Source organism: Danio rerio, chromosome 9 (genome assembly GCF_049306965.1).
Source record: "Danio rerio strain Tuebingen ecotype United States chromosome 9, GRCz12tu, whole genome shotgun sequence".
In the NCBI taxonomy this organism is placed as follows: Eukaryota; Metazoa; Chordata; class Actinopteri; order Cypriniformes; family Danionidae; genus Danio; species Danio rerio.
In genome coordinates this window covers 23235620-23255932 of record NC_133184.1, presented here as the reverse complement: position 1 = coordinate 23255932, position 20313 = coordinate 23235620, and the positions used below count along the sequence as shown (strand labels likewise).

Genomic DNA, 20313 nt, shown 5'->3' with positions numbered 1-20313 from the left:
TGAAAAAAAAATTCAAAGATGATTCCTTGGATTTACTCAATTCTTTTATGTTAAGTGGTTGTAAGCTATGTATTTGAGCAAAAATTAGGCTGAACATTGCTAAATTGTATTTGTTAGTTTAAATTCAACCCATATAAATGTTTGCAACAGTTTTGCAGATATCATTTTTTTTAGTTTAGGTCAGCAGGATTTTATCTGAAAAGTACAAAACATACCCCAAGTAGAATTTCAGAAATGTGAACACCACCCTCTAGTGGATTTTGTCATCTGAGATGTGTATCAAAACGTACCTAGAGCCATGTATTTTATGCTTTTTTTATTTTATTTTATTATGTAAAAATATAGGCTGAGGCACGTATTTCTAATGAGCCTTGGCTGACTAAAACTCAAACTCTCGCTCTATCTGCACGCTCTATTTTTCACATGCCTAAACATCACATTGTATATTGATATAAACATTCAATCATTCCATACTGTTGGTAAAATATTTCAATATATCATACAGTACACACTCCATATACCACTGAGCGCCATACAAATAGAAACTAAAGTCCATCCTTTAAAGAGACACTCTCCGTCAGCTTAAAGGGATAGTCTATCTAAAACTGAAAACCTATCATTGACTTACCTTTCATTTGTTCCAAACATGTTTCATCACTTTCTTTTTTATGCTTAAAACAAAGGAAGATACTTTGAAGAATGTTGGAAACCTGTAACCAATGACTTTCATAGTATTTGTTTTTCCTACTATGAAAGTCAATGGTTGCATGTTTTGAGCTTTTTTATTTTTTGTTCAACCGAGTAGAGAAGCTCATAAAGGTGTGAAACAAGAGTGTGTGTAAATGCTGAGCTCATTTTCATTTTTGCAGGAAATATTTCTTTAAGAAATGTTTACAAAACAAACTACACTTTATTCCTTCATAATTATAATCCCTTTTAGTGCAATCAAACCATTTTGAAGGATCTTAAGAAATCTGAATTTTTATTTATCAAAAATGCTGTCTAAAAATATTTTTTAAAAGTTTTAAATTAACTATTTATATTTAACAACGTTACGGTCATGTGATTGGACTTTCTTATATCATGCAGAATACAGTGCTCAGCATAATTGAGTACAGCTTATTTTGAAAATGATTATTTTTCTCCATTTCTCAGTGAATGTGTTTAGATGCATTTTAACAAAACAGATTTATTAAACAGAAATATTTATAAAAGTAATAATATAGTCACCAAACATATTAAGAAATTGAAAGATAATACAATTACATTCAAGCAAAATATTGCTTACTAAATTTTTCGATTTATTTGCTTCTCTTGATTTTTCCTCTTTTTTAAATTTGTATTTAATATTTTTTTATAACAAATAAATTTGGTGTTCTAGTTTCTGGACTGTTATCATAAGTTATTTTTTTAGCAAAAGCTCCAGATTTGGCCTCAGTATTGACTAATCTAATGTATATGCACAAATAATATATTGTAGAGCTTCCTATTAAACATATGAATTTAAAAGATTTGTTAGGGTTGTACTTATAAATGCTGAGCACTGTAGATATATACTGTATATATATATATATATATATATATATATATATATATATATATATATATATATATATATATATATATATATATATATATACTGTCTAGTATAAAAACTATAAAAATATGCCCTCTGCAGTGTGTTTGCGACAGAACAGCAACTTGCATGTATGTTTGTTTTTCATATAACTAACAAGGGGACAAGGCACAAGACGACACCCCACCCTTAGACACGCACATGCACAAACACACACACAGGCCTAACAAGCCCCTCCATCCCTCCGCCTACCCATCAGCAGGGCTGCATGCCAATAATTTCTCCTTACATTTGAGTGGGCTCCAGTTAAACTCAGGCACTAATGGGGTTTTTTCCAGATAAGAAATTACCAGTGCCGGTCGCTCCTTTGTCTCTCCCTGGGAGCTCAACTGCCGTCGCCACAGAGAAAGGCCTCGGTTACCAGAGAAACGGAGAGTGTGCCACCCGGGTCTCCATGGTAAAGAACAGAGCATTTTGTCACAGACCTCTTTTCAAACCCTGAACAGGCTTTAACAGTTTGGCCACAATCAGGACAAAATGTAGGCCTATACCATTATTTGTTATAGGAGAACCTGCCATATGCTTTCAGTATTCATGGCCCCAGACTTCACATCATGGCCAAATCGACAGCATACAGCCGACGGGCATGTGATATTTAACTAGACAATGATGATAAATCAATTAGCAAAAATATAAACAAAGAAAATAGTGCACACCCGACCCTGCTGCCCTTACAACACAAACCAATTTAGAAGTTTAAAATATTAAAGTTTAATATAAAGTAATTAAGTAAAATAATCTGCAGTTTTGAATTTTCAACATTAAAAGTCGACAGAGCAAAGATAAATCTCCCATAATGCAATTCACAACCAGAAAACAGCATGTGAAGCACAAAATATGAAACATGTAAATTAATATATATTTTTACAGAGCAGCTGCAAGATCTAAAGCACAATTTGTCTTGAATTCTGAATGATAATGAATGTGTCACAATGCTTAAACTGATATTTTTTTCTAGAAAATGTCAAACATTTTCTGAGCATGATATGTATTAGCCACAACCTAAAGGACTAATATAAAGTTTTTCTGCGTTGGTTTTTCACAAATAACTTGAATTACACTAGTCATCTTGTTATAAAACATATATGCACTAATTAAATTTAAGTAACTTAATACATTAATTAGCTGCCAAGACAAAAACAGTCTTTAAAAACAATTATATTAAATGTTATTAGTCAGACATATTAAAAGAACGCAATGAAATCACGTGGAAATATTCATTGTACTTTTAAAAAGATTTCACTCAGGCTTGTTTCTGATTGAAGGAATTGAATGTGTTACAATTGTCCCCAGTTTCCCCATGCAATAATAAAGGACCTTTTTATGGACGTCTTTCACAGAAAAAAACACCTAAATGAAGCTAAACGCCATTTTGTTGATTGCTAAATAAAATTATTTCAGCTATCGGCAATAACATGGATCTATTTTTAGGAGAAAAAAAATCAATTAGATGGGGTAATAAATTAAGAGATTAATAGTCAGCAATTATCGACGCATTTCAGAAATAGCTTGTTCAAATAAAAGCTGAGGGTTTTCGTTTCCTCGCGTTCAGTTTTGTGTTTCAGTTTCCTCCGAAGTAACACACTCTTGCACTCGCTCTCTATTTCTCACTTGAAAAGAGATGAGAGGTGAATGAATTGAGGTGGAGAGGCAGAGGAGGAAAGGGGGAAACTGTGAGAGGCAGCAGCTTTTCTCTGAGAGAAAACACGGCCGCCGGTAGCCTCCATTTCACTTCAATCACGGCGAGGGAAACAGGGAAATTACAGCGCACACAAAGACACTGGCGCCGTAATTTCAGGATAGACAAACCCTGCAATAAAATTACCCAAATTACCGGCGTGTACTGAAAGTGCTGCTCACCGCTAATCTTCCAGTGTCAGCAGCAGCAGCCGCTCCATCACGAGTGTCCCGCCGCAAGCGCGAGCCCTGTGATCCCGCTTTATCCGCGCGCCTGTCATTACCGCGAGCGAGCGCGCGATCACTTTTACCAGGTGCTCGCTCACACATCAGAGTTCGCGGCTAGTGAAGCACGTTTTATTGCTACGAGATATTTAAATCATTAGCACGTTCAACACAAATTATGGGGTGCAGGAGAGAGAAATAAATCATGCATTAATAGTAATAAAAAATTATGAAACAGCTGCTTGAACTCTACATTACATTTTGATCTACAAATTATTTGATCTGATTTAGAACTAATTATCGGAGATCAAAACTATTTTAGCTTAAATAAGGTTTAATTTTTAATTACGGTTTTCTCTCATGCATTAAGGGTTAAATATAATTTTAGAGATTCAGGGGGCAAAATAAACCTTGAAACGAATGCAATGAGTTAAACATTGCGTTTAGAAAATGTATTATTAATTTAAAGGATTAAAAACAAGCATAACACAAAATATTACTAAACTTGCAGAATATATTTTATTTAAGGACTGCATTTACAGGCAGAATCTGTTTTATATATATATATATATATATATATATATATATATATATATATATATATATATATATATATATATATATATATAATAAAAATACTTTAATGGATGTTTATTTAACCTGCTTGCTCGCAGTTACTGTAATAGCACCTTCAATTTCGAAAGCCCAAATCAAATCACATTTCTTTGCCTTCTTTTTTTGAACGGCAATAAAAATGCTCATATTCAGAGAAATTTTTTCTTTTTTCATGTGCCATGTTGTGTTGTTATCCTCGTAATCTTCTCCCATTGCTGCATCTTAGATATAGATCATCTGGGAACAAAAGAAGATTTTCTGCTGTTCTGTTTTGGTAAGATGGCACCACAGCTGGCGTGGGAATGCCAGCCCCAGGTCATGATTACTGTATAGATTTCAGCTCTAACCTAAAAACATCAGCCAAACTGATGCGTGCTAAAGCTGAAGTGAAAACACATCAGTCTTTTACTGCGTTCAACAATTAAAACTTCTGCAGCAGTCTGAAACTATGTGAAGCCTTCATTTATTCCCTAAAATACCCTTTCTAAATAAAATCGTAAATACATGTTTGTGGGATAATTAATTTTTCTATAAGTACTTTCCTCTGTGTTAGTGGACAGCAAGGTTAATGAGTTCAAGAACAAAAAGATGCTGCAAACGAACAGTAAAAAGCTGTTCTTGACCTCTTCCTTCAGCTGAACTCTGTTTCTGTTGTCTTGTCTACAAGCAGCCGTTGGTGCTGAAGGAAAGATGAGCGGTATTATCAAATATTAAAATGAATGTTTCCTTAATTTCGTTGGCGAAGCACTATTAAGAGGACTCTGAATCACACTAAATCTACAAACATTTTCAAATGAGTGGGTGATTTGCCAGAGTACAGATCTGATTGCAGGAAGGTCCGTTGTTCTTTAGGAAGATTCACTTCCGTTTTTCACACTCCTGTGAATCTCGATGCACTACAACTCTGGAACAAAAAGGGACAAGATGAATCCTTGTTAAGTACTTTTTTCATCACATCCTCAGAAATGACACCAAAACAACAGAGCACTTCTGTTCCCAGACTTCCTGCGTTGGACCAGGATACAATCCAGCTGCCCACGAGCAAAGTGTATGCTGAAGTTTCTCTGACAAACTGCACAATAGTGGAAACAACAGACGTCTCCATGCAACATCTCATCCTGCTGGTCTATCTGCAAGAGTCAACGAGTGTACGTACCTCTTACATTAATACACTAATCTCTAATAACACAAACATCAGCCAAACTGAAACATCCTACACCATACTCATTGGGTTGTGCTACGGCTTCTGAAGTGTTAAAGTGCACATTATCAGCTGTAACACCGCATCTTATTCCTGACAGTAACATCTCGGCCGTTCTGTGGTCACGGTGGGAGAATTGCACGGTAACATAGTAATTTATAGTACGGTTAGTGTGTTGTGTGGTGTTAGCTGGGTGTGACAAAAAGGGTGAGTAATTGGATTGTGTGTGTGTGTGTACTGCTCACGCTCAAGGCCTCGCTGGCTGGCTGCAGACTGGATGCATTTGTTGGGGAAGATACGGAGGAGCTGCTCTAAGAGAGCTAATCACCAGAAAGGGGAGAGACCATGACACACACTGTGATTGACACACAATGGCCGTGGATTCTCTCGCTCTGCTCCACTCATCTCCTCTCGCTCTTTCTAAAGAAAAGAGAGAATGAAGAGACAGGAGGAGGGGGGGGGGGGTGGAGGAGAAGAAGAGGGGGGTAGTGGGACGGACGGATGGAGGGCTGTGGGGAGGGGAAGGAGAAGTGAAATCAGTCCATCAAACCTGTAACTTAACCGGGGTAAAGGAGCACTGCAGCCGGTGTAGGTAAACACGGCCTCATTTATAGGCACGTGCACACACACATTCACACACGCACGCTTGTAAACACTGCAAAGGGCAGGATTTGAGAGGATTATTTCCCATCAGCTGTTTAAACAGGCCCTTACGCCTGCCTACTGATGGGATTGTGCTCTGATACTGTGCTAGGCAGATAATGTTCACAGTTTGACACACATGCTGCCTGGCTGATACTGTAAGAGAACAATAACGTGCGGCCAAAACAAACTGTAAAACCTTTGCTAAATTTAGCAGGTGTTTCTCAGACAGCGCATCTTGTTGCTCTTGGACAAAAAGCAAACTCAATGTACGCTCCTAAAAATAAAGCTTCTGAAAGGTGGCTTTTCAGACAAATCCTTTTTGGTTTTGCCAAAGAACCTTTTAGTGAAATGTTTTAAAAGAGGTATTTTTTATTTTCTAAGTGCAATCTAGATCTACGTTTTTTTTCCATTATAAGGGCCCTTTGTCAAATAGGCTTTTGCAGGGATGTTAAACCTTCTTCATGCAGAGATTTTAATATAAAAAGAATACACTACTCTGATGCTGATACCAATAGTTCTCACTGGCTTACTAGTTTGATCTTTTGTCATTAAACAGATAATTTTTGTCATCATGATAAATTAGCAAACATCAAAAACGCATGCATTAAGAAAATTTTTATTGCTGCATCTACAAGTCAAATCATTTTGATGAAAAATGTATTAGATTCAAAAGGCGAACATTATTATTAGAAGAATTATTTTCGTTGGTGCAGATTTTTTTTTTTTTTTTGTCAAGTGTTTACCTATTTTATCCCCAAAAACATTGCAACAGACATTATATTTGAAACTTCAGACAGTTAATAATTAAATAACTGGTTAGGTTTACTTGACTGTTTAAGTGCTATAGCCAACATGTTGGTTTGAAACTGAATAATACATACCAGGTTCCAGCACACCTGTACAACTCCAGAGGCTTCTGTAGCAATACCATATAAGAAACATTTCTGAAAACCCTTCTGTGAACAGTTCTTTTATATTAGAATTTGTTTGTGTGTGTGTGTGTGTGTGTGTGTGTGTGTGTGTGTGTGTGTGTGTGTGTGTGTGTGTGTGTGTGTGTGTGTGTGTGTGTGTGTGTGTGTGTGTGACACTGAAAAAAATTATGTCTTGGGTTTAAATGGGTTGAATTTGAACAAATTAAATATAGTAATGTTCAACTTAATGTGTTTGTTTAAATTCCACCCAAATAAATTGTTTAAAATCAGTTAACCTAAAAAATATTTTAAGGAATCATCTTTGAATATTTTTTTTCAGAGTAGAAAGACACATTGACACATTTAAAAGGTTCTATGGTGTTAAAGTGTCTACATAAACACAGACATGCCAATAAAGAACTTTTATAAGTGTGGGTCCAGATGCCAGGTTAAAACACTCAACGGATGTTTGCTGTTGCTGACACTTATTTAAAATGAGCTGCAACAACAATATCCTTGTTTTTTTCTGGGACAACCTAATTGTTTCATGTTAAATCTATGTCAATGTAAAAATAAATGTTAACTTAATACCTTCATGTTGTCACAACAGCACAAATCAATTGTGTGCAACCTGGCAGTTTTTTTTACAGTGAAGACTATATTTGGAATTATTTGTAGTTATAATTATTAGTCATAATTATTAGTGAGAATTAAGTGAACTGCAAACAGTAACTTATCGCTTGTGCTTACACTCATGCACCTGTAATTTACAAACAACCGAGCACATGTTTTCTGGCATTTTTGTTTTATGGAGCAGTACAGTACTGGTAAACACCCATACACACTCATTCACACAAACTTACACAACAGACAATTTATTTAATTCAATTCACCTATATACTGCATGTCTTTGGACTGTGGGGGAAACTGGAACACCTGAAAAGAAACCTATGCCAACATGGGGAGAACATGCAAACTCCACACAGAAACGCCAACTGGCCAGGCCAGAACTCGAACCAGCGAACTTCTTGCTGTTAGGCCAAAGTGCTATCCATTGAGCCACCATGCCACCCTCAGTGCCATGATATACACTGTAAAAAATGCTGGGTTCCACACAATTCCTTCATGTTGTACCAACACAAATCGATTCGGTTAACTTAATTGTTTTTACAAATTTAGATAGATTGAACATACAGTAAAAAATTAAGTTTACCCTCATCCCAAAAAATAAAAATTGAGTTATTCAGCTCTTTTTAAACAAGTATTTTGAAAAAGTAGCAATATTCATTTTTTGAAAGTACTCACAGAAAAGGTTTTTGTTTTTTAATTTTAAGAACAAAAACAGTGTGTGTTAAAACCTTTAAGCAATACACTTATAACAAACATTCATCCAGCCACTGCATAGAATCAGAAAATATGCGCTGCCCGCCTTCTCAGTAACAAAATAAAACCTAACAAGTGACAATGAGAAATCAGCCGTTAAGAAAGCATCTGGTGGCATGAGCCAGCATCTGGTGATATCCGTGATATGGACGTTTGGGCAAGCACTGCAATTTGTTGGTAAGATGTTGAGTAGACAATCACACACACACACACACAAAAAAAGAGTTTTCAGGTTTTCAAGGCCAAGCTAGGAAAAAGGGGAATTTCACTGCCAATAAACTCCCAATTAATACATGTCAAATTCGCACATACCCATAGCCTCCCCAAGATCCTTTTAAATGTGACATTATATAACACACACTGTATTTCCGGTTCTATTTGTATGCTGCAGGCAGAACTTCTGCTTGTCAGTTCTGATTTTTCACAGCGCCTCAAATATGACTGTTTTAAATCATGTTAAAAGCGTTTTGACCAAGCACTTCTAGCAAATGGACAGGACAGCTCTCATCTGAGCGCAGTTTAGCAGCGTCGCCAACTCTATCATTTCTCCATCTGCAGAGTGCATGTGTTTGCATCAGGAGGATCACAGACACATGGGAAATGATTGGATAATGATATAGAAAGGGGGGAAAAACGCCTCTAGATCTCTCTCATCTTCATGGCATTGTATAGGAGAGAGGGAGGTAAGAGTCAATCTGACGAAGATTATAGAGGACTTGAACAGGTGCCTGTTGTCGTGCCCTATTTCAGTAATGTACTCTAATGCGGGCTCCAAAGTAACTGGGCTGAAAGGTGTCTTACCCCCTGTGATCCAAATTATGGAGCGCACTGATGAAGGCAAGAGTCTAACAAAGCCTGCACTGCTGCAGAAACACAGATATTTAGTAGAGCTGATATCAAGCTGACAATCAAGGATATCAAAAAGTGGACACGGATGTACACACACGGCTTTGGAGAAACATTTCAGATTTCTATTTCACTTTTTATTTTTATTTTTTTTATAGATGTCATGATGTAGACTTGGATACTTTCAGATACATGCTGTAAATACATATTTCATTTCAGTTGGTGGATATTTGCTCAAGATATAGGCGGTAATTATTAAAATTCTAAAATTTGTTTTGATTGGAAATTAGTTACTCCACCAAATATTGATTTTTTTTTAACTCTACTGAGGTAAAAAAAAAATAGGTTTTGTGTTAATTATAGACATATTTAAAGACAGTGAATGCTCTAAATGAGATTTAATTTTAATTTTTTAAAGCGATATCACCAGTTTTCATGTTATTAAATGCTTAATATAAATGGCATGTTATATTCTCTATTTTTAAGTTGCTTTAGATAAAAACATCTGCTAAATAAATAGATGCAAATATAAATGAAAAACGTCCCCACTTACTTCATTTTACATGCAAAACAATGAACGAAGAACTCAACTTTCATATTTAAAAATATAATAGTGGTACATAACACTTGTTTGCGGTTTTACAATGAGTACAAATAAGTATTTTCAGCCTGAAATTGAAGTTGTTTTTCGCAGAACATCTTCAAGTGTTCTGTTATACAGTACCGGTCGAAAGTCTCTTCACATCCTTACAGCAATAATTAAAGTGGTCTAAATATAAATATTCTGTAGAAGGCACAGGATCATTAAATTGCAATGATAAGATGCCTTACCTGTCTGTCAGCCTATGTATTTGTATGCTGCTCACACATACAGTCGCACGTCATCAGTATGATTCATGATGCTATGCAGACCGAGAAAGAATGGAAGGCAAATGGCAGCTATATTACTGTATGTTACAAACAACACCTGGCACGACAAAACAAGAAGAGTATGACAAATTTCTGAATCAAGAAAGAGATTTAAAGTCAGAATTAACACTGATACTGTTTTCCAACAGCAAAGACTCAAAGATCTGATAGATATGTTGTTTTGAACAGGTCATTACATCGTTTTTTTTTTGTTAACATGAAGTATTTATCTTACATAGTTTTTGTACAATTACAATTAAAGCTCAGCATTAACAGCCTCTTCATTCTAGTAAACAAGTTTCCATTTGTAAGCATTGTGATGTTATGTAATTTGCTCGCTACCGCTGTCCCACCAATAAACACATTGCATTCAAAACTCCACCAACATTGTGATGGTGATATGCAGACTCTGCTTTGCCTCTGTTTGTTCATATGATTTGGAAGAGGCATGGGTTTAGATCAAGTCTAGATTCTAGCTTGATATTGCTAGCCTATTTAAGACAGCCTAACGAGACCACCAAATTAGTGAGGTGAAATAGTTAATGAGCAAACGTTCTAAAGTTTTGTGCACCAACTCGATATGATTACTGATATGTATGATGCAAAATAAACAAATTAATTAATCAATTAATTAATTAATTAATTATGCAAACTAACATGTTTGTTACACACCACTTAGTTTCTGAAGAATTACAATATACTCCACTAATTATCTAAGCTGCTTTTATAAAAAAATATATATATAGTTTTTCTTTTCAAACCTTAACAGCCCCAGTACCAATTCATATAAAAAGAGTAAAAATGAAAGTAATTTTCACACAAAAAAGTGGCCTGGATAATCTTCACACAAATAAAATGCTCCTTTGTGTACTGTGAAAGAAAGGAACAGAGGTTTGGAATAAACCTTGTACATATCTACAGGTATTCAGGCAGCAGACACTGACCAAATTACATATTATTCCAAATGTCATTTAGGCCATTTATTCTTTCAGTATGCATGTTACCTGAATTGGACCTTGATGTATTTAGTGTCAATGAGCTACAGGAGCTCTAGTTCAGGTGTTTGCAAATACATCTGATGAACACACATAAAGCTGTAAACATACAGATAAAAAGACAGGATCAATCGGTAACAGTGCATATTAAAAAAGTGCTCCTGCATAACCTCTGATTGCGGGTTATTTATTTATTGCTAAACGCTGAGAGTTGAGGGGATGCAGAGCTCCCCCTGTTGATCGGCTTTTAAACTGCACTTTAATGAAATTTGCTGACGTACAAGACTTTGGAAGTAAAACCTATTTTATATATGCATGGCCAGTGCGTTTGGGAAGCTAACAGTCTATGACAGACAAACAGTACGGATATTACCCAGAATTCTAGAGGCGAGCAGGTGAACGTTCATGTCAGTAGGTTGTCAGTTGTCTCGGAAATCCGTTTATAAAAACTTATTCCCAAGTAAATACAGATGTCAGTCCATTTCCTTTAAGATGCCACGAGGTCTCTCTCTCCCTCTCCTTCTTTCTGTCTGTCTTCTCCTACTCTTTTTTTCTCTCTGTGAGCTAATTAACCTGGTTGCTCTGTAGTAATGAGTTCTCTCTGGTGGCAGGCGGGCTCTGAAAGGGGAGGCGCAGGCTAGCGATCCTCTCTGGCCGTATCATCAGGACATTGTCAGGCCAAACAATGGGCTTATCTGCCTGCTTTTCGCCACCCCCCAATACCCCCCATCCACCCTCCCGATTAACAGGGAGGAACTGGAGAGATGGAGAAAAGGGCATGTCCTTGCACAGGCCCAATAAATGTCAGGGAAAAGGCCAGGGGAGCAGCCGTACCCTATATACATTAGGATCTAGAATAAAGCACACAGGTCAGGATTAAGGTTGGCCAGGCGAGAGACAAAATATTCCTTTACACATACTTTAACATAAAGAATAGAGGTTAGCAGCATGACGACCGTTTCAAGGACTACTTCATGTTATATTAGGGCAGTGTCTATTTGCAGCAAGTGTGTTAAAATAACAGTATTTTCTTAGCTTAATTCTAAATTGCTTGGACTAAAGCTAAGATTTTTTACTCATTACAATAGTAAGGCTTCATTGTAAGACATGTACGTATATGTACTGTATGTAGTAATGCCATAATAAGATAAATTTTAATTTTAATCAAATGGATATGCTGCCTTAGTAAGATAACAAAGTCTTCCCTACACCAACCTCTAACCATAAGCACTTCTCTGATATCTCCTTTGTATTGAAAAAAGTACAGATTTTAGTAATACAGTAAGTTATGCTTACTTGATTTGGTTGTTATGGTACCGTTTTAAATAATAATTAATGTAATAAATAACACTTTCTTTGGACCTATTTTTACAGTTTGTTATGTTTTTATATTCTTCAAGTTATACAGTACTGTAGGTAAATTTCAGAAGAAAACTTCACGGCTATTTGACATGGCTTTTATTATAATGGGGTTATTCAAGTCAGTTGTATTGATATAGAGTATATGCAGAAGTATGTGGAAGGACTTTGAATTTGTCAGTAACCTGGGTCAAGCACTTTCGGTGAACTGTATGTCGTTACAAATTCGGCATGTTTAAGGTTTGTTTTCTTTAAAAATCAGTGATCTCTACTGGCTGAGTGATACCCAGATATAAAGTGGGTCTCAGATTGTATAAGAAGCACTGCATTAAATTACATTTTTCCCTGCCATGTCTTTAAAATATGAACATTTATTTGACCCCAGTATATTCATGGAGCTTCTGCCCTAGCCTGCTAATCCTGACAGGTGCGTGCGAGTAAACGGCTTTTCATCTTGTTTTACGCTTGAGCAACTAAATGAATGCCAAAGTCTGTTTAACTGATTATATTTTAATTACAACAGATGCTGTAAAAGGAACCGTATAAAATGAGTTTAGTTGATTTGATAAAATGAGTTGATGTATGATTTTAAAAAGGGGGCATGGCACCCAACCCCGCCCATAAACAAAAGTCCCTTTAAGGCAAGTCATTTCACTCGGCGGCCATCTTTGAAACGCCTTATAAGCAGTATGCTAGGCCATTCTGTCTGAATAAGGAAACATCAAATTCTGCAAAACTGTTTGCCAAGCTTTCGATTACAAACCATATTTGGAACCACCAATAAAATTTAACAACATGTGTCTCATAAGTTTCATTTCTAAATGTTTGAATCAAACAAAAATCTGCATATTTTCAGGTTGCCAGAGCTAATGCACATGCATACTCGAAAGGAATGAAATAACGACACCAACCTCATTTGGCTGTTCTACACTTGATCATGCTCTGGATACTGATCGTCTGATCATTACACAATTTCTGCTCTTCTGAAGTAAGTCACAACTTGGACTTGATAGTGAATCTCCTCCAGAAATGACTTTGACTCTTTGTTTACAAGTTGTGGGCGTTTGAGTAGTTGCTGCTATGTGACGTGTGTTTGACAGGACTGACTGTACCTGCGTTTGTTTATACAGATTACAAAGACAACTTCTGTTTTCAAGTGCGCTAGGTTCGTTTAAAACTACAGATTTCAAGCTTTATCTGGATATATTTCTTATGTCTGTGAAGCAAGTATTCGGTGAGATTTCAGTGTTTGTTGACCACCAAACTGTCATAAAAGCACTCGTCTGATCCGAGCTTCATCCAGGAGAAACGTCAGTCTATAGCGACTGATGATTGGCTCCTGTACTAGTGGGTGGGGTTTCATTTGCCATATTGACCGTTACAAATTTCCCCATTCTAAACTAAAGGAGTGACACATTTTGTGTATTCTATAGTCTTTGCCTAAACCCAACCATCATTAGAGGATAAGCAAATACAAACGAGATTGAACATAATCATACAAATTAGCCACTAAATCAAAAAGTTAAAAATTGCCATGAGACTGTGTTGGACATTTACATAAATAAACAAAACTACTTATGTATGGATGTTTGCAATTCATGATGTAAAGCCAAACTTCCAAATATTGTCAAGTAAGGTCCATCCCAGTCTTTAATTTGCTTTATTTTTCTCCTGGTGGAATGGCTGTAGCACTGAAGGATACATTTCATTAACGCCTTCTTTGGGTATCAAACCGCCAACCTTACATTATGGTTTAATTTTTGAACAACAGCAATGCGTACATATTATTCTATAAGTAATCAAAGCAGAAATAATTTGTGCATATGCTGCATTCCCAGCTAAACATCTTCAGAGATGAGACTTCGTGTTATTGAGATATTTACGCATAGCCTCTTTGTCGCTGTAGAAATGTGGTTAAGATGTGTAATTAAGTGCTCCTTAATAATTTATGGTTACATATAGTAGAAACTGAGCATAAATGGAAAAATTACAGGATATTAGCAGTCAGTGTGGGAGTGTGTGTTCTCCAGGAGGTTGGAAATTATGAATGAGAGAATGATATTAGAGAGAAACAGAACGCAGCATGATCCTTTTTAAAAGATATATTAAAAAAACAATTAATACAGACCGCAGTCCAGCTGAATTTAAATCCAAATCCGCATAACAGAGAGTAATTCCTCAAATGCTTAGGACCATCTCGAATCAATATTTTAAATAACAGCCTTGAGGCAACAAGTTTTCCAGAAGCCTCTCAATCCTTTTCTTCTCCTCCTGCATTTCTTAGTGAGGTAAGAATGGAGTAAAGAGAGGAGGGGGAGGTCTGGAGACCCAGAGCTCACCTCATTTCCTCCATCCATTGCATGAGTGGCCACTTAGCACTGTGTACAAGGGTACCAAGTTTGGAGGAGGACTGGGGACTAAGAGAGAGAGAGGGAGGCAATGAGAAGAGCATAAGTGCAGGGAAGTGGTGGAAATGAAGACAGGAAGAGAAATCGAAGAGCATGAGAGGATCGGTCTAAAAATGCTCTATTCCCAACTCAGACTAAAGAGGATTTTTTAAGAAGCAAAAGTGTGCTTTGGAGGAAGTAGAGAATGGAGGATTTGGTTTGGGGCAGTTTGACATGCTCGGTTTAATGCTGGGAAATAAATGTGTCTCTCAGTGCAGCAGGGCCACCCACAGAACAACAAGCCAAACAAAGATGCCTCTGTTGGGGCCTCCGCTTCACACAGAAGCCCTCGAGTGGCTGGAGGTCTGCAAGAAACCTGTAAGGCCCTTTTCATTCGTCCATTCAGACGCACACAAACACATGCGCAGACACGAATATACACACACATTACACAGCACTGCTAATTAATCCAGAGATTACCAACCCAATTACAACCACACTCCATCTAATTAGAAATTATTTAAAGCATTTTCCAATTAGGCTTTGCACAGTCAGTTATAAAGACCACCATGCATCAGGAGCAGCTCACGAAGGGAAGAGTGAGGGCATCTGAACATTTACACGCCCCAAACTTTCACCAATCATCAACTCCAAATCTGCCAAAGAAGAGTGAAAAACACCAACTAAATTGGTGTCACCCACTCATATAACATCATTTAAAAGTTCAGCCAAAAATAAACATCAGTCAGTCATCATACACTTACCCTCATTTCAAACCTCTAACACTTTCTTTCTTCTGTGGAACATCAAATAACTTATTTAAACAATGTCACATCAGTTTTTGTCACCACAATCTTAGTTATCACAAAAACACATAAAGCATCAAAGTAACATTTAAGTGGTTTGTCACTATCAAATTAAGTTACTTAACACACTTATAAAAAAGATCAAATACGGCTGCACACCAATAACATCATACTAGTTATTATAAATGCTGGAATGATGTTGTCATGTGACACTTAGTAACCTTAATTGTTCTTAACATGTCATCTTATTTAATTTAGCCTATGTATGTATGCGTTGACCAGTGTTTACAATAATATAATAAAATAAATAAAATTAAGTTAGAACATGAAAACTCTGCGTACCCGGTACCGGCTCCGTGATGTCATTTACTTCTGCATTATTTAAATTTTAAAGGTCCGTACTGGCCCAATACACTGTAAGTGGTTTCGTTATCTCATCAGATGGAATAGAACAGGGGTGTCAAACTCAATTCCTGGAGGGCCGAAGCCCTGCACAGTTTAGTTCCAACCCTGCTCCAACACACTTACCTGTAGGTTTCAAACAAGCCTGAAGGACTCAATTAGTTTGATCAGGTGTGTTTAATTAGGGTTGGAACTAAACTGTACAGAGCTGCGGCCCTTTTGGAACTGAGTTTTGACACCTGTGGAATAGAATAACTTGCATAGATTATGATACAGACATTTTTCTTTTTACCTATGATTACTGACATGTGCAGGAACCACCAAAATGAATTACAGCAACCTAGACTACACAGAACAAAAAAAGCCTCTTTTTTGGAAGGGTATATTATAATACAGACAATATATACAATTATTTTAATGCCTTTTAACAGTTTTTTTTATGAAAATTAAAAGGGTTTTCTTCAAAATGATACCAAATTTTTGCAATTAAACATGTGGATTTGGGAAGCTTTGGAATTTGGGTAGGCAAAATCCAGGCGAAAACCCCAAAATAGTACTTGACTTAGAGGTTAACTTAGTTTAATAAGTTACAATGACCTAAAACATGCTGTCAGGACTAACTGATCATATATTTATTTTACAGAGTATATATTATATAAATATATCTTGTTTCTTCTATTTTTTATACAAGTAATGTATACAGTATATTAGGGTTCGCTACATACCTTGTTTTTAGGGTCACGGTTCAATATGGGTACGGTAAAACAGGAACAGTAACAAATCTTCAGTGCATGCTTTCTTCTGTTTATTTTGAACAGGCAGAAGTGTTTTGTCACAATCAGCTACAGAACTGAAGAGCTTCTTCTGATGAAAAAGGACAAAATAAATGGAATAATGAAAAATAAAACTATAATTAGGAGACAGCATCTTTCAAAGGTTTAAACTAACCTTCTGCTAACAACAGAAAAGTAGTAATTGTGATATATTCAGATAGATTCAGTAAGCTTCCAAACTGAAATCTCTTTTAATGAAAATACTAGCACTAACTGAAGGTCCATTCATAACAGCAGGTGCTCAATGTTTTGTGTGCGTGTATGTGTGTGTGTGTAGAGAGAAACAATTCACTTGAGTGTCCACAAGTTAAGTGTTATATTTTCATTGTTTTTTATGTAATTGTGGTTAAGAACATGCGTGACCATTATACACTCACGTCTTCAAGAGTAGCAAACTTCTGTGTACCAAGTTGTCATGACAATGGCAACATGACGGAACCATTTCTGAGCACTGCATCTTGCGTTTTCAGGTTGTTGCTAGATCAAATATGGCTTTTCCACCTAACTAAATTGATTGGCACATCTGGACTGATCCGGACTATATTCATCGTGGACGTGCACAAACCAAACGATGATCCCATACCACGACGGATTGGGACGAATACATGTTTTTTAAAACCCCTAATATATAAGTATATATTTTTGTATTTCTAGCAACTGCAGCTCTGTTTTTTTTTTTTTTTTGAAATTCTCCATAAAATAATTTCATACGACAGTTATTTGGATACATTTAAACTACCATTACATCCTTAATACTTTTGGACCGCATTAACTTGTCTTTGCATATCTTATTTTGCTTTCTACAGTAGAAAGAAATGATTTTAACTTGAAACAGCATGACGATGAGTAAATGATGACAGAACTTTGGATGAACTGTCCCGTTAAACAGCCATAAACATCAAGCCATTGCTCCTCCAACCACAACCTGAAAGTAGCGACTGCAACCAGTGGTTTCTACATCAGCGGTGGCGCTTCATGCGACAGATTGTCAATCCCTGCATCACTCGAGAAAACCGCTAAAGAATGTGACACTATGACAAGCATGTCAATATTCAAGACAATTCAAGTGTTTTTCTATCAAATAAATTCCTGTCATAAAACAATACTCTCTGCGTCTCCCTCCGCCCACTACGCCTGTCTCCTCCACCTTTCCCTTTTCTCTCTCCTACACACACACTTCTAACCACTCTCTCTCTCTTCACCTATTTGAGATTGAGTCTGTCTCTGAGGGATTGCTGTTCAGCGGTTGTCAGGCTAAATTGAAAAGATGATCCACAGAGCCATGGGGTAAACACAGGAGCCTTTTGATCTGAAGAGTCCACAGTTAAATAAATAGCGAAGTGAGCGCTCCGCTCCACACAGCCCCTCCGGGCTTCATTAGTCTCCAATTACAGGTTCATTCATCTGTGAAATGCAGAAATGCAACAGCTGTATAAACCGCTTATGGAGCTGCAATTTGCTTGCTATCCACAACACTGATGTTATCAGCCTCTAATATGGCACAGTATTTATCATTACATAATGTTAGAGAGCTTGTCTACAGCAATTCTGATAATTAACTCCAGGTCTGGCTGTATGTCTGCCATGTGTTGGTGTGCTTTTAGACCGGAAACAACATGTTGTACACAGCTAAGGCTACAGAAATAGTATATTTTGAAAGAGTTTAATTATAAGTCAGGTTTGGACTAAATGAAAGATACTTTAAGAGTGGAAGAAGCAGATGAAAGCATGAGCAAAAGAGAACCAAAAAAAGCAATGGGGGAAGGGGCCGCATATAACCGGCCTTCTTCCTTTCTCTGACAAGCATAAGTGCTATTCTGATTATTGTGTGCACAAATACACACACACACACACACAAACACACACATCCACAGTGCATCCCTTCGGACTGACGCACAATGGCTGTGTGAAAGTCATCAGCCCCCTCCCCCCCTAAAGCGTCCCTCCACCTCCCCTCTGGAGTCTGTTTCATCATTTTAATTAATTTCTAATCAGGCGACAGTAAACTAATCAAGGACTGCATAAAAACAGGGACTGCTGTTTTTGACTGAGGAGCCACTGCAGAGTCTTGACTCGGGCTGCATACTGAGCACCGCAGCCGTATCACACAGCACTGATTCACCACTCCAGCACCGATCATTTAACCGCTGCTGCAGGATCGCAAATTAGTAATTAAATCTGCCAAAATTTGTCCAAGTAAAATCAGCAGTTTAGCAAAATATACTAAAATTGATAAAGCAAATAATGCTAATTAGTTTAAATCTAACTAATCAGAATCAAAACAATAGTATTCCTTACTAAAAATATATTAATGTAAAATAAAAAAAGCATTTGCAATTTTGTAATCATAAAGGGACTACGCTGACAAGAAAATGAATGAATGAATGAATTTTGTAATTACATAAACAGCTCATTACATCATAAGTGCTCAGTAAATTTGTTTAGATTAAACTGCACATTTTAAATATTATTATTCTATAATTTGTTACATTTTTTGTCTGCCTATTTCACACTTTCATCTTAATATTTACAGTTTGGGAAATGTTGTATACACACTAACCCACAACACACTGTTTGTCTACTGCTGTGACTAACGTTTGATTAAAATATATGATCAGTTTTCATTAAAAGAAATTATAAAAAGTACAGATAATTATTTAATTAATAATTATACTTTAAAAATGCTTCATCACACCTGCCATTGCATATGTTTGGGCAATTTTCACTAAGCATATTATACAGCGGCAGCAAACACTCTTACACAATGTTCAATAAAAAATCCGCTGAATATTTTTATATTTTGCTTTGTTTAACTATTTTGTGCAAAAATTACAGTTCATTAGACAGATCATGAAAAAGATTCAGTTTAATACTGTTATATATATTTTAATACTGTAATATTTTTTCATTTGTGGTAATGTTTCTTCTGTTTGGATGTTCTAATATTTAATAAATCCCTCTTCATTTTCACTTGGATAATCTAACTTTTTTCAAGTTTATGTCTCATAACATTTATGCCACAGGTAGGCATGGGACGATAACCCTTTGCAAGGTATACCGCGATTTGGAAAAGTCAAGATTTTAAAACCTGCTATACCGTTCCTAAGGTATGTGTATGATTTTTTATTAACTTTTTTTTTTTTACATTTTTTTAGCACAACAGTATTTCCAGCAGAAAATATATGCAAAGATGTCGTTTTAAATTTGAAAGAAATTTGTGTTTTTAAAAAAACAACGACAGCAGAAGTCAATGATTGATTTGAATTATTTAGCCTGACATATTTACTGCTCCAAAATATTTTAAAAGTTTCTCAAAATAAAATATATTGTGTTCAAAGCGTAAAACAGTTTTTTGTTTTTATACCCAGACATTTAAAAAGAATATATTTTAGAGCAATCATCACAATACCATGAAACCGTGATATTTTTATCTAAGGTTATGATACCGTCAGATTCTTATACCAGCCCATGCCTTGCCACAGG

The 20313-nt window shown here is 36.2% G+C and overlaps 1 protein-coding gene across 3 annotated transcripts in view; it reads right to left on the bottom strand.

Annotated features, from left to right (window-relative positions):
• The window catches only part of rev1 (REV1 DNA directed polymerase), a 247872-nt gene that overhangs the window by 177709 nt on the left and 49850 nt on the right, over window positions 1-20313 (bottom strand). Inside the window, exon 3 of one of the 3 annotated variants that reach the window (XM_073912188.1) lies at window positions 16723-16861. The exons of the other annotated variants lie outside the window; for them this stretch is intronic. The gene's annotated coding sequence lies outside the window, so the exon portion shown is untranslated. The remainder of the gene's footprint in view (window positions 1-16722; window positions 16862-20313) is intronic. 3 annotated transcript variants of the gene reach the window in all.